The following is a 13,301-nucleotide window of genomic DNA, read 5'->3' as shown; positions in this document are numbered from 1 at the left end:
AACACATTAGTGCAGATGTAAGAGAAGGAGGCCAGCATTCATTTTTTGTCATTAACAAGCTGTGTGCTGCAGTCCCCGTATTAAAAAAGCCTTAAAATGGCACCAAAAAGAAAAGAAAAAAAATCTGACAAATATCACACAGTTAACTCTCCATTAGCCTTTTCACTCTCTGCAAACATTTAATTTCAGGATACATTTTTGTTTCTAATTTGAACAACATGAAGCAAACGTTTTGTTTGGTTTAAATTTTAAAAAGCAATCCATTGAAAGTGTACGTCATTTTAGATCAAACTGGATGATAAATTGTTTTCAGATGTAAAACCAACTATCTATTTTGTGCATATTGAAGGAACTAAACTTCTTTCTTGGCAAACAATCTGGACAGCTTGAGGCAAAGGAGCAACTTCATCTGCTTGAGTTTTTACTTCTGCTGATTCGGCTGACATCTCCCCCCCCTCCTCCTCCTCCTCCTCACCTCTTTCGCTTCTTTCATTCCATCAGCCTTTCCACTCTCTGCCAATTATCTCTCTGTAACTCTGTCACACTTTGTAGTGTCATAAAGGCAGCCCAAACTGCTGCCCGGCCCACCTTTATTCCCCCGATAAAGCGCGACAATTAAGGCTCATGTCTCTTTGCTCAGGGCCTTTGAGGAAACACAAAGCTGCACTGAGAAAGAAAAAAGCAAGAGGTGATTTAGCAGACATCTCTCTGCCAGTAGAGGAACGCGGGCGTGAAGATGCAAAACAAATCTGATCACATTAAGCTGAGGCCGGAGAAACTCTTCCCTACACAAACTCATCAGGTCACTTGAACTTTAACCTTTTGAACTGGAATCTTACCTTTGCTTGGATGGTTTTTTTTTTCTCAATTAAAGGTAAAAATCATTATTTAGAAGACCGATCTGAAGAGAAAAGCAACGTACACTTGGGTATTTTCCTGCCTTCCTTTAATTTCTTATTACATATTCATAACTTAAATGACATTTTAAGGTTTTTGATATGAAGGATTAAAGTTTTGCACAAATAAATTAAATTTAATTGTGTCTTTGGAACCAGTGCAGAGCTGGATTTAGTCAAATAAGGGACGTTTTGTGCCATATCCCCCTCCCACAAAACAAAACTTTTATGCAAATCACAGAACATTAGTAGGTAGATCTGCATATTTCCAGGTACAAACTGAAAGAAAACGTCTGGCGGTTGATTCCATGTTGGTCCCAAAAATATTATAATTTTCAAATATTTTAGTGTTAGTGTTGTAACATTTTAATGAAAGACCACATGCAAAATGAGCCCATGACTTTAATATGAGATCCAATGTTTGCAAAACATTAACAGTATATACAAAATACTATTTTTCTGCTGGGGCCATCCCCCAAAACTTGCAGCCCTGGGCTACCGCCCAAACCTTTATTAAAGTCTGGCCCACTCCTTGTGAACCACCTGCTATTTCTCTCCTTTCTAATAATGAAAAATAAAAAGGTTTAAATGTCTAAACACATATATTAAAAAAAACAAACATGTTTTCTAGGGCATGTTCTTAAATAAAATGGAGTTGTAAAATCATTAATCTGACCTGTTGTGAGATTGTAGATCATTTAAACCTGAACTAAAATGACTGCAGTTTGGACCTGCAGCAGAGAAGAGGATATATAACATACATTACTGGTCCTGTTATGCACTGAAGGGCTTTTCTGTCATTAGGTCGGTAATGGCCAAGAGTGTCTGCTCGTTTCCTCATTCAAACACTAATATTTGTGTTAATGTAATGTTCAATAGGCACTTAATCTTAGGTTGCAGAATGCCGACTTGGAATCAGAAACACATGGTGGCGACTTTTAATAGAAGCATCATCTTTGATTTTCCTGAACTGCTTTATTTTATTCCCAGCACATCATTTCAACATGTAGCAACCAAGTAAAAAATGGGATGTGTGAATAAAGACCAGAAGTCCAACCAGAGTATAAAATAATAATAATAAAAAAAAACACATCTCAAGTTTTTACCTGATTGCTGAGTGCAATTTAGTAAAAGTAAAAAAAAAAAAAAAAAAAAAGGTTTTCTACTTACCGAGGCCTGAAAGTTAAAAATGAAAGAAAAGCCTTGAAAGAACAGGCAATCGTGTTCGCAGAGAGAGCATTTCAATTTCTGCTGATGACAATTAAAGCAGAGATAATTACTGAGCGAACGCTAAAACATTTAAAACAAACAAATGAAAAAAAAAATAGAGGAACATTTAAAAAACACAGCATGAGTCCCTGCAGAAATGTCCAACGTGCTATTTTTCTGTTTATTGAGCTTTCCCTCCCTCCCCCTATATGCCAGGACTCCGGGGGGTAAGCTGAGAATGTGACTAGTCAGTGAACGCAAATTGAAACGTGTGAAGGAAAGCAGAAGACACAACGTTGTTAAAATCCATCTTCGGTCTGTGGAGGATTCAGGAACGTAACCTGTTATTATGCAGCATCTTTTCAGCAGAGATGATCGGAGGAGGTGTAAACACAAACTTTTCCACTTTAACTTTCACAAATTGATTCAGGAACAGATAGGAATGACTTAAATACAAAGTTTATTCAGCTCGCTCCTATGGACTCTGTCGCTGCCTTTAACCATACAGCTAAAAGGAAATCTGCAGAAAAGTCACAGCTTGTATAGAAACATAATTTATTTTGTGCATCACATAGGGGAAAAAAAAAACTTTTATATCTATATATATCTTCTGTGCATACTTAAGTCTGCTTAGGGCTGCAGGGAGATAATGACAAACCATATGAGCGATCGGATGGACCCCAGACAAACTGCCCGTACATGTCAGGGCCAACACAGACATACAAGCAGTCGGTCCTGAGGGACACTAGAGAGTCATCAATCCAACATGCATGAGGAGGAAAGGAAGCCACAGTAACCAAAGAAAAAGCCGCAAATCAGAGGAGACAGGATCAAATATCCAAAATGGAGGTGAAGGAAACATCTGAACCACCACAGCTTATCGTGGAAAATGAATTAGTCTCCTAAATGACTCCGACCAAAGTGATTCAGATCCTAAATTGTGTGTTAAACTCTGTAGAAGAATTGGTTTGGGTGTTTTCTGCAGGCTGGAGCACTAAGGTGTGTGTTAACACAAAGCCAAGAAGGAAAATCATTAGCAATGAACTTTAAGAAGCAATCTTTGACCTTTAACCTTGGAAATTTTTAAATGCAATGCCAAACACTGTAGGTGTAGGTTGAAAAATTGACTTTGACTGCACCATTTCACCGTTTTTATTATTTATTTTCATCTTTCAGAAATTGTTGTAAATTTGTGGCAGAGTTTAGATAACAGTCCTGATGGCATCACATATGACGAAGATGTGACTTTAAACTTAACATGGCTGCCTGCTGGTGCTGGGATTTTCATGCATGATCACCTCTCAGGTTTATAGCGATTGGTCTAAAAAAAAAAAAAAAGTGTAAATATCCAGAAATATCCAGCAGTTCTGTGCATTCATGCTATTTCTACTGACCAGGTCCATCTCTTAATGACCGGACGGTACCCCGTCTTCTGACGATTGTAAAACTAATACTGTGCCATGCAATGTTTAGATCAAACTGGTTTTTTAAACTGCACTCCAGCAGACCTAAATCTACCTGAACATGTGGCCAACATGAGCGATTTGTCTACCACATCTGCTGCCGACCGGCTGTAGCTACTGTGTGACGCTATCATGTCAATATTGACCAAAAAAGCAAAGGTANATCAGTAGGACTAAATGAAGTTTTTTTTGTACAACAAACAAAAACTGAGTAAATCTTACTGGAAAAAAAGTGTAAAATAACAGCATTATTATGATAATTCATCAGAAAAAGTTGGTTAAAATTACTTGATAAAACTGTTTTATTACAAAAATAAACCTTTTCAAATCACAGTTAAAATTTGTGCAAAACTATGGGATAATCTGTTTATTTCACAATTTAACACTGTTATAATTACTGTTTGGTCAGTAAAACAGTTTACATGTTCACTGTGTTTTCTACAGAATTATTCTGGCAACCACAGCTGCCAGATTTTTTTTGTAAAAACAACAGAATTTTTTTTACAGTGTATTGCTAGAGTCCATAGCCGACACTAGCAAGATGTACCTACAAAAATGGCTGGTTAGTGTAGCCCTATCACATATTATGTAAAATACACGCAAAAAAAAAAGTTGAACTTTTTTTTTTAAACTTTTTTTAATTTTACCTGATATAAAACATAAACATGCACTTAAAGTTTTGAGTATTTTGCAGGGGAAGATTATACTTTTTTCGTCTTAATGATCTCTCATGTCTGTGACAGGTACCAAAGCGACCTCGGTCAGCACAGATCTTTGATCCAGCAGTATCATGCTGCGCCGCCTCTTCGCTGTATCAGACTTGTTTTCCCGTCTCATCAGAGGTTATTTGGAAGTGGGTGTGCTTTATGATCCTGGAAAAAAAACCGAAAAAAAAACAAGAAAAACAAGTGAAAAAAAATGCTTAAAAAATTGGCTAATTATTACAGGAACCTGTACCTGATGCATGAAATCTATATTTGCACTAGATAACCAAATTTTTATTTGACTTGTTTCTGTCATATTAAGGGAAGATTCCTGAATAATAGCTAATTGGAGCGACGACAGCATGAGAAAACCTCTAAGACCCGGTTTGGGTCTTTTCTAGAGCCGCTTTCTTCTTGGCGATCCACGTTTTTCCAGATCGTGTTTTCGCTCAGAAGAGCCAGCTCAGCAGTTCACAGTTCCCTGGGAAGCGGGGCCTTGCTGCCGAGCGATGCGGCTGAAACAAAAGCTCTGACAGCAGAAGTGTGGAGAGAGTGATGAGACCCCATGCTGGTGAGTGAGCGAGCCTGGCCTCTGAGCCTCCTCTCCGGCTTTCCCTTTCACATCGCTGAACCCAGAGGTCTTTGCGCCACGGAGGCAGGAGCTCCCCAGGTTAACAGCAGTCACCTCTCAAGCTTCCTGTGGCCTTTGCAACATCTGAGATATCTTAGAAAGCCTGCTTTATTCATCACGAAACAGAAAGCAAATGCACTTCAAATTTAAAGGACAGTATTGCACTTTTTGATGTACATTCAACATCAGCTTGAGAGTGTCCTGTGTAATGAACATCGTATAGGACACAATGTGAAAATACTTCATCTTTTAAATATCAACATGCCTCACAGCCCTATCATGTGCAACAACTGTATTTCTGTTGTTGTTTTAATGAGGCACGTCCTGATGAATACCGCCTTCTGTTGATGCTAATGAGTGTTTTCTTCTTACTCTGAATTAATCCATCCATTCCTGTGTCAAAACTGTTGCTAAGGTCCTGGCAACGGGAAATGAAAGGTTTTTTTTTTTTTTTTTTTTTTCTGATTGCATGATTTTTCTGTTGCTATTTTTGTAGCAGAATAATTATTTTAGGAACCCTGACATGGGACATCTCAGTGTGTTTAAGATAACGTGTCAATCACTCGATTGCGCTGCTTCAGAATAATCTCGTCACCTTGGAGACCTGGCTTTCAACCCCTGCATATGTTTGAGCTGCAGCGATACGAGGAGCCACGGCGACACCAGCTTCCACCGCCTTTGCCAGCGTCTTGTTGTTGCTGCGCTGAATGTCAAAACAAGCACTCGGCTGGCTGTAGGGACGGAGCGGGGCGGGGGGGACGTCTGGCTGCGACGGGGCGTGTGACATGATACGGGACAATCAGACACCATGACAACCTGGCTGCAATGCTGTTGCTTCAGCAAACTGGCCGGACTGTATAAAGAGCCCAAGAGGGGAGACGATAAATCAGATGCAGGATTGACACGGGATGTTTTAATTTATGCAGAGGATTTAGCAGAAGTTTGAAATGCGAACGTTATCCCGACTCTTGCTTTCTGTCAGCTTCCTTATGTCACTTTAGAGATGATTAAAAAGTTATGTTGAAGAGGATTAACATAAGCGTAGCATGTGAAAATTATAATCCTAGTGGACTTGATTCTTTTTTTTTTTTTCATTTGTTTATTTAGGTTTGTTTCTTATTCTTCCAAGATGACATCAAACAAAAACCTTTTAATAACTCTGGAGTTATTTTGAAGCTAATCCATCTGTGTAATCCTGCTAATATACAGACCAGAAACTAAAGACTCTGCAAACAACGGATTTAGATTTTAAGACATGAAATGAGTCAAAACCTCACCCTCCCAGAATATATTTTTTAATCCTGAAAAAAAGTTTGTTTTATTTGTAAAACATAAACTTGAGTAAAGGTCAAATAAGCAGGATGAGACTTTAAATTCAGAAATATGCACCTTTTGTCGATGCCATCAGCTACAGTCAGTCTGATTAAACTGGAATAAACATCAGCTTTGCTGGCAACATTTTACTGCCAATTACTCATTTACATCACTAGAGTTTAGAAAAATTAATGCATAACTGTGCTAGAAGAGTACTGATTTATCCTGATTATAGGTGGATATTTAATTTAAATAGACTATTCTCAGTTCATTTATTTGGTTTAACAGAAACATTGATGCACACCCAGAAAATCCCAATGATGCACCTTCAAAAATGAAGTAAGTTATGTATTGAGTAACAAGGGATTAAGGATAATATTAAATTGCTTGGCTTGCTGGATCAAACTGATTTTTTTCTGCTGCAGCAGAAGATGGTGGTTTCAAGAATGTGACTACGTGAGATTCAAATAAAATTGTAAAAAGATGCCAAAATTCCAGCTCTGGCACATTACATACTCTAAAGACCTTGATAGAAAATGTCTCACAGTGTGGTGAAACAACATTAAGCCTGTCAGGACAAAATCCCAGAAATGTAGTTTAACACAAAAGACCTTGAAAGTTTTGGACATCAAGATGTGCTTCAGTAGAGTACCAGTTTAAGGGCATGCAGGCTTCCTGAAACAGATTAATGCAGATTTTCTTTTTAATCTTCCTCCAACAGATTTGTGTTATTAGTGTACCATCAAGGCTACATTTGATTGTAATGAATCAACTATAAAATCTATCCAGCAGGTAATTAAAGGAGAACCTTTGGAAGGGCCTATCTGCTGACTGCAGTGCAGTGGTTGTCCATAGTTAAATTTTTAGAGAAACTAAGCAATAATTTAACAACATATAACAATTATTTAGTTCTAAAATTCCCAGTTTGTCCGTGTGGATAGGCTGCGTTTAATAAAAGTAGCTTTAATAACGTGAACCTTAAACGATGACAGCAGACAAATGGCAAAGCTACGCAAATATGCACATGCCTACATTGCCACCTAGTGGTAGCAATCTGAAGTTTTTCATTTATCCTCAGCTTCATAGACCTAACTTCGTTCCTGAGACTACAGAGACTACATAAAATGCCAAAGATTGTGAAAAAAAAATTGCTGCAACGTTTAGTTAATTTAAGAGGTAACATTCCTGGAGATTACTGTTAATTTTGTACTGCAAGGTCACTGCGAGTAAAGGAAGATTATAAGGACCTTAAAAATAAGAGCATGGGAGAAATAGTATCATACAGGAAGACATGATTATACAGTAAATAGTATCTATTGACCCTGGAAGTTATTTGCACTGTTCCAACTTATAAATGTTACCAAAAGGCATCGGTTCAGGAAGTTTTCTGTTGTGAAAAAAATATATATTTAGGAATGTTTTACTTCTCTCTAACTTCGGCTTAATCTCTGGTTCAGACATTTTAATTTTTATTTAATCTATAAAAGCCCAGAAATGGCTCTCAGAAATGATGATATTTTCAGTCTGGTGTTTTCTTTTGTTGTTGTTTTTGCAAATTAAATCACATGTTATGATTGGTCACTCAGTTTGGTACTCTGTCATGACTCTGTTCACCTTTTATAAAAGCCCACTGATTGAACTTCAGTAGAAACAGATTGAAGACTAAAGTAAAGTGTACCGGCTGGGAACGCTAGAGGGAGCCTTTCGCTCAGCTTCTTAACTTAATCAGTGAACATGTCCGCAGAAAAACGTAACGGCATTGAAAATAGACCATCAGTTTTAGAGGCCGAGTGAGTTGTACTCCAGTTTTTAATCAGTGGCAAAGGCATGAATGCATTTAAGAAAAGAAAATGAAACTTACTCCTCAAACAACGTCCAGGTGGATATGATCCTCAGACGTCTCCTGTAAGACGCATGCTGTTTACACATCTGGTGACGTTAGCTTCTCTGAACCTCCCTCTAAATTTATCAGGGCCGGTTGTCACGTGTGTTTCTCGTGTTTCTGTGGCCGGTGGGACATCAGCTAAATTTAGCTCAGTCGCGGATTAGCACAACAGGTTCGCCCTTCTACTCTTTAACAAAATCAATTATGATTCATGCGTTGCTCTTAGAGTGATGAACCCTCATCGTCTATGTACCCACCTTTGATGATATCTCCCCCCGTCTTTATAACTCTTCCTGCTACAAAGTGAGCACGTGATTGGAAGAGGCCAGATAATCAGACAGGGACGCAGTATTTAACAATCGGATCATGTCTAGATAAAACTCTAAATATGTTTTACCATCGCCTGCCCTTAGTTTCCTACAGGAATGACTAGAGAGTGACTCCTAAATGTCACATCTAATCCGGGGATGAAGGCAGATCTCCTGGTGGGCTTTCCCCTTGGAGAGAAGTGGGCTCAATCAGCTTCTGTTATATACCCCATGTAAGTAAATTAACTAAAACACAATCTATTCTACCACAGGATTCCTCACATTGAGCTCCACCGTTCAGTTGTTTTTAAGTGTTGTGAAACTCTTCAAGCTGAAAGTGCATTTGGCAGCTTTTACCCAAAAAAGTAACCTAAGCACACATGTAGAAAGGCCAGTGTAAACACACCTGACAGTTTCTGCTAACACAAACAGCCTGGACCAAGGCTACTGAGAACCAGCTAAAAACAAATAACTGCAGAAAGCAAACTTTATTCTGCAAACTTTATTCTCGTCTGCAGAAATGAGTCAAACAAAACAAAACAAAAAAATCCAAATCAAATTTTTGATCACATTAGCACAAATGAAAATGCAGTTGTACGTGTTGCCAATATAAAAGATGATGAATTAATTAAAGTCATTAATGGTTTCAAATGGCACTATTAAACTAAACCGCCTGCCCTGTTGTCGTACGAAATTTAGCATTATAGAGCCTGAAGAACAGCTGCCCTCCTTTTTCTGCATCTGTGTCAGCACTGAGGCTTTATGGGTATTTATTTGAGAGTCATCACAACTGAGAGCAGTGAAAAACATTATAAACTGCAATAAAACGTGGCAGCATTTCCCTCTGTGCTGCATCACAAATGTAGAACTTATCAGCAGCTTATCTTACGTGGCTGGGCAGAATCAGCCCATGATAATAAACATAACCTTTGTGAGATGAAGGCTGTTTATATTTAGATCATAAGTAAAGCATAAAGGAATAAATGTCCTGAGTTTTTTTTTTCTTTTTTAGATTTATTCATCTGGCATTCTTAGAGAGTTGGGTTATAGTAGAAAGAGAGTTGGTTTTATGCTTCCAAATCCTTTTCAGTTTTCTGCCAGAGACCGACACGTTTTTGTTTACATCTTTTTGAAACGCGAGATGGTGTGCGCTCTAACAAGTGCACAAGATGTTGTTGTTGCTGCAGACACGAGTCAGGCAGGGTCATGCTTAAAGGGAATTTTAATGGAGAATGAGAGGAACGAACTTAATGTGCAAACAAAACTGAGCACAAGACGGACCCGAACGGCGAGGCACGAAGCAGGTCATGTTGGGATCTGACAAAACTGTGGAAACTGTGCCAGTGTGCAGCTGAAACCAGATCTTTACAAACACTGCACAAAGAGGCACACCCTTATTTCTTATCGTCTCGCATAAACTCAGTCTAAAACTCTTTCTGTTTTAGGTTAATTATAAAAATGAGTGAGAGAATTTTGAAGTATATATTTCCTTAGTTTTCAGTAGAACTGCCTTTTAGCTGTATGACTTGAGTCAAATCTTCTGTTTCCATGAAATTGCTGAAATTCTGGTCCACTACTCCTGACAGACCCGGTGTAAGTGAGTGAAGTTTACAGACCACCTGCTAACACATAACTTTTCAGCTGTGTCCACATATTTTCCATATGACTGAGATCAGAGGGAATGGCCACTCCGAAACATTGACTGTGTTGTCCTTTTGCAATGTTTAAGCTAATTTATTGGCGTAATAAAGGCAAATGTCCATTGAAGCAACTTTTTTCTAGCCACGCTTCCACTTCCTTTTCCAAAAAATGTTCTCTTCTAATGACACCAGTCCCTTCTGCAGCAAAAGAAAATCCCAAAACATAATGCTAAAAGCCCTATTTTTCAGTTGGTATTGTTTCCCAGCCTTGCATTAGCATTTTCAAGCTGTAATTTGTTTTTATCTTGCTTTTAGATTAATGGCTTCTTCATCTCTGAGTGGCCTATCAGTGCATGTCACTACACTTATGTTCCACTGTGGATAATGACACTTTCTGACCCTTCTCAGCCTTCACCTTCACAAGCTCTTGCTGTTGCAGGACTGATTTTTGCACCAAACAGTTAGAACAAGTCTCCTTCCTGGAAAGCATAATGACTGAACATTCCTGTTCAGGAACAGGGATGAACAGGACAGTACTCTTTTGGCACATCCACGGGTGAGTCTCCAGTTTCCCAGTCAGAAGATTTCAGCGATTTAAAAAAAATCGCTGTTCTTGACATTACAAATAAAAAAACTAATTTATACAAAAATTTTGATGTTCTCTCATCATTATTAGCATCTATTTTACTTTTCAGGATGCAATTGCATGCAACTTGCATGCAATTGTCTTTGTAGATGAACGTGTCCCCTTCACGTGTTGCTCTGTCTCCAAGGATGAACCAGACTTGCGTCAGTGTTGGTTTCTGTAGATTTTTTTTTCATGATGTCAAACAAGGAAGCAGTGTTTAAGGTGTTGCTTAAAGGGTTTATTTGGAAGTTATTAGTGGTAACTATTTCCTTAACCTGCAGCAGTATAAAGATGTCATGTCACGTTGGAAAGGCGAATACACCGAATGGTAGAAAGCTAACACATACTTCTATCAGTCAGCTGATTGGCCAAGATAGTGATCATTTTTCAACAAAAACTATGAGAGCAGGAAAGCACATGTACATACCAACACTCTGACGAAATAGCTACAAGTTTTATCCATTTTTGATGGAGATAGGTTGGATTGAGTCCCAGCTGATCTGGACTGATAAAGCCAAAAGGCTAAACTAGCACTAGCTTAACAGGGGAACAAGAAAACTGTTAGCACAAATTGTAACAGCTGTCTTGTGACATTGTTATTTTGTCAGACTTTTACTACTCCCTTACACACCACTCTGTTTCACTGATATGAACGGTTTCAGAGTAAGTTGTTTCAAATTTAAAGTCAGTGAAAAGGCCTACATCTGACTAGCTTGTTAGCCTTCCATCACTAAGAAGATTGTTTTACATTCCAACAAGCTCAAAGTGACATGACGTCTTCTTCAACAGGTAAGGGAACTGCTACTTAGAATAACATCACAAAAACTTCAAAAATATTTCAATGAACTCTTTTGGCACATCCACGGGTGAGTCTCCAGTTTCCCAGTCAGAAGATTTCAAAGTCATGACATCGCCGTCTGGGCTTTCCAAACCTAAATGACATTCATTGTCGTATAAATGTCAATGAATGTCATTTAGATGACACTATATTGTATGTGAATTTCTAACTTTGATTAAAGAAAATGAAATAAATAAATAAATAAAATCAGAAAATAATACCTCACTAAAAAACAAAACAAAACACATAAATCCCTCTAAGCATAAGAAGAACAAACCAGACAAAACTAAACACAGACACTTTAATATCATGACAACAAGAAAAACAGGCACACATCATCATCCTCTACCGTACCTAAAAGTGGGTGTGAGGTATTTTTCCCTACATATTTTTCTTTTTTCCACCAGGAGTGGATTGTTTTTGCCAAAAAAAAAAAAAAACAACTCACCAAAAATCACAGCTCATGTAAAAGGTTTATAGCATTTAGAGAAGCCTACATACTTGTAATGGAAAGATATAAATACTTTCTTACTTGCCTCCAAATCAACCAGTTGGCATGTAGATTTGGGCACTTATTATGGAGATTTGGTGATCCCAGTCTCCCATTCTTCGCTGCAGTTCTCTGACTGATGTTTGAATCTGTTCCCGACCCTACCTGCTAACTCACTGTGAGTATGCTGCAGTAGAGAAAACATATACTATGTAGAAATCAAGCTAAACAGGTCCTTAGCCAAAACTTGTTTCTTATTGTTCCAGTTGTTTAAATTTTTTTACATTTTGTTCTGACTATAGATATGGGCAGGTTTGGGTAAGTAATTTTTTCATCCCATACACACACATTTGTCTTTCTTGAATGGCCTGTTTCTCTTTCTGGGGAACAGAAGTTGTGGATTACTATTTCAAGGTTCCTGGAAATGGTGACTGACTTAAAAACAAAGCGTATATGAAGAAAATTGTAAATTAGATTATAAGGATTTTATTAGGTGCAAATGAATGTGGCGCATGTGATATAAACATGCATTTCTTAATAAACCAAACTTTTTACCACTGTTTAAGTGTACTCAAACTAAAGACAGAGTTTCTCTGTAGCTGTGAGACTGTGCTACTGCAGCAAAATTTGAATTATCTTGAAACGACACATCCTGACCAACGCTGCCAAGCAAAAAAATGTGGGACTGAGACTGAATAGACTGCTGAGACCTTCTGAGGAAATTATACTAATTTCCTCAGTGATAATGGCTCAGATATCTCAGTGGAATGTTGATTGAGATAAAATAAACTGAATGGGATCCTGTCAAGACAAAAGAGGAACACGGCCAAAGTTTAGTTGAAAACATTGCCATGAGATTCTGAAGGAGTGGTGAAAATGTGTTTTCAGGGATGCACTTTTATTATATTTTAAATATTAGATATTCTATAGTTCATTCGGGACAAAACTGAAGGCTGTCTTAGTAGATGGCACCAACCTTCAAAGAGCAAATTTTACTGTCAAACTGATCCATTCAGATAAAGTTAGAAATGTAATATTACATCTGATTCAAAGTTTGGTTTTTAAAAGTCTCAATAAAAATGTTACAAAAATAATATGTTTTGATGCGTTAATAAAGTTGCTAGAGTTAAACAGTTAGTCTCTCAGTCTATTGCAGAGACACAGGCGTGTGGTTATATGGTTTTGAACATTATTCACACTATAAGGCTATTTCTTGTGGTTGTGAAATTTATCTTTTTTTCTTTCTATTTTTAAATTAACTCATTTCATTTCTTATTGTATTCTTAGATCCTTAC

General features: G+C 37.8%; 1 long non-coding RNA gene across 1 annotated transcript; it reads right to left on the bottom strand.

The window, feature by feature from the left end:
- Positions 1–4,199: 4,199 nt before the first annotated feature.
- Positions 4,200–8,587, bottom strand: LOC103155636 (uncharacterized). The gene is made up of 2 exons (XR_001659501.1): positions 8,079–8,587; positions 4,200–4,440 (listed from the first exon to the last, which is right to left on the bottom strand). It is a non-coding gene; the product is annotated as an uncharacterized LOC103155636 (long non-coding RNA).
- Positions 8,588–13,301: the final 4,714 nt, after the last annotated feature.

This window comes from Poecilia formosa, unplaced genomic scaffold, assembly GCF_000485575.1.
Source record: "Poecilia formosa unplaced genomic scaffold, Poecilia_formosa-5.1.2 Scaffold439, whole genome shotgun sequence".
Taxonomy (NCBI): domain Eukaryota; kingdom Metazoa; phylum Chordata; class Actinopteri; order Cyprinodontiformes; family Poeciliidae; genus Poecilia; species Poecilia formosa.
This window is presented reverse-complemented; position numbering and strand designations above follow the sequence as displayed.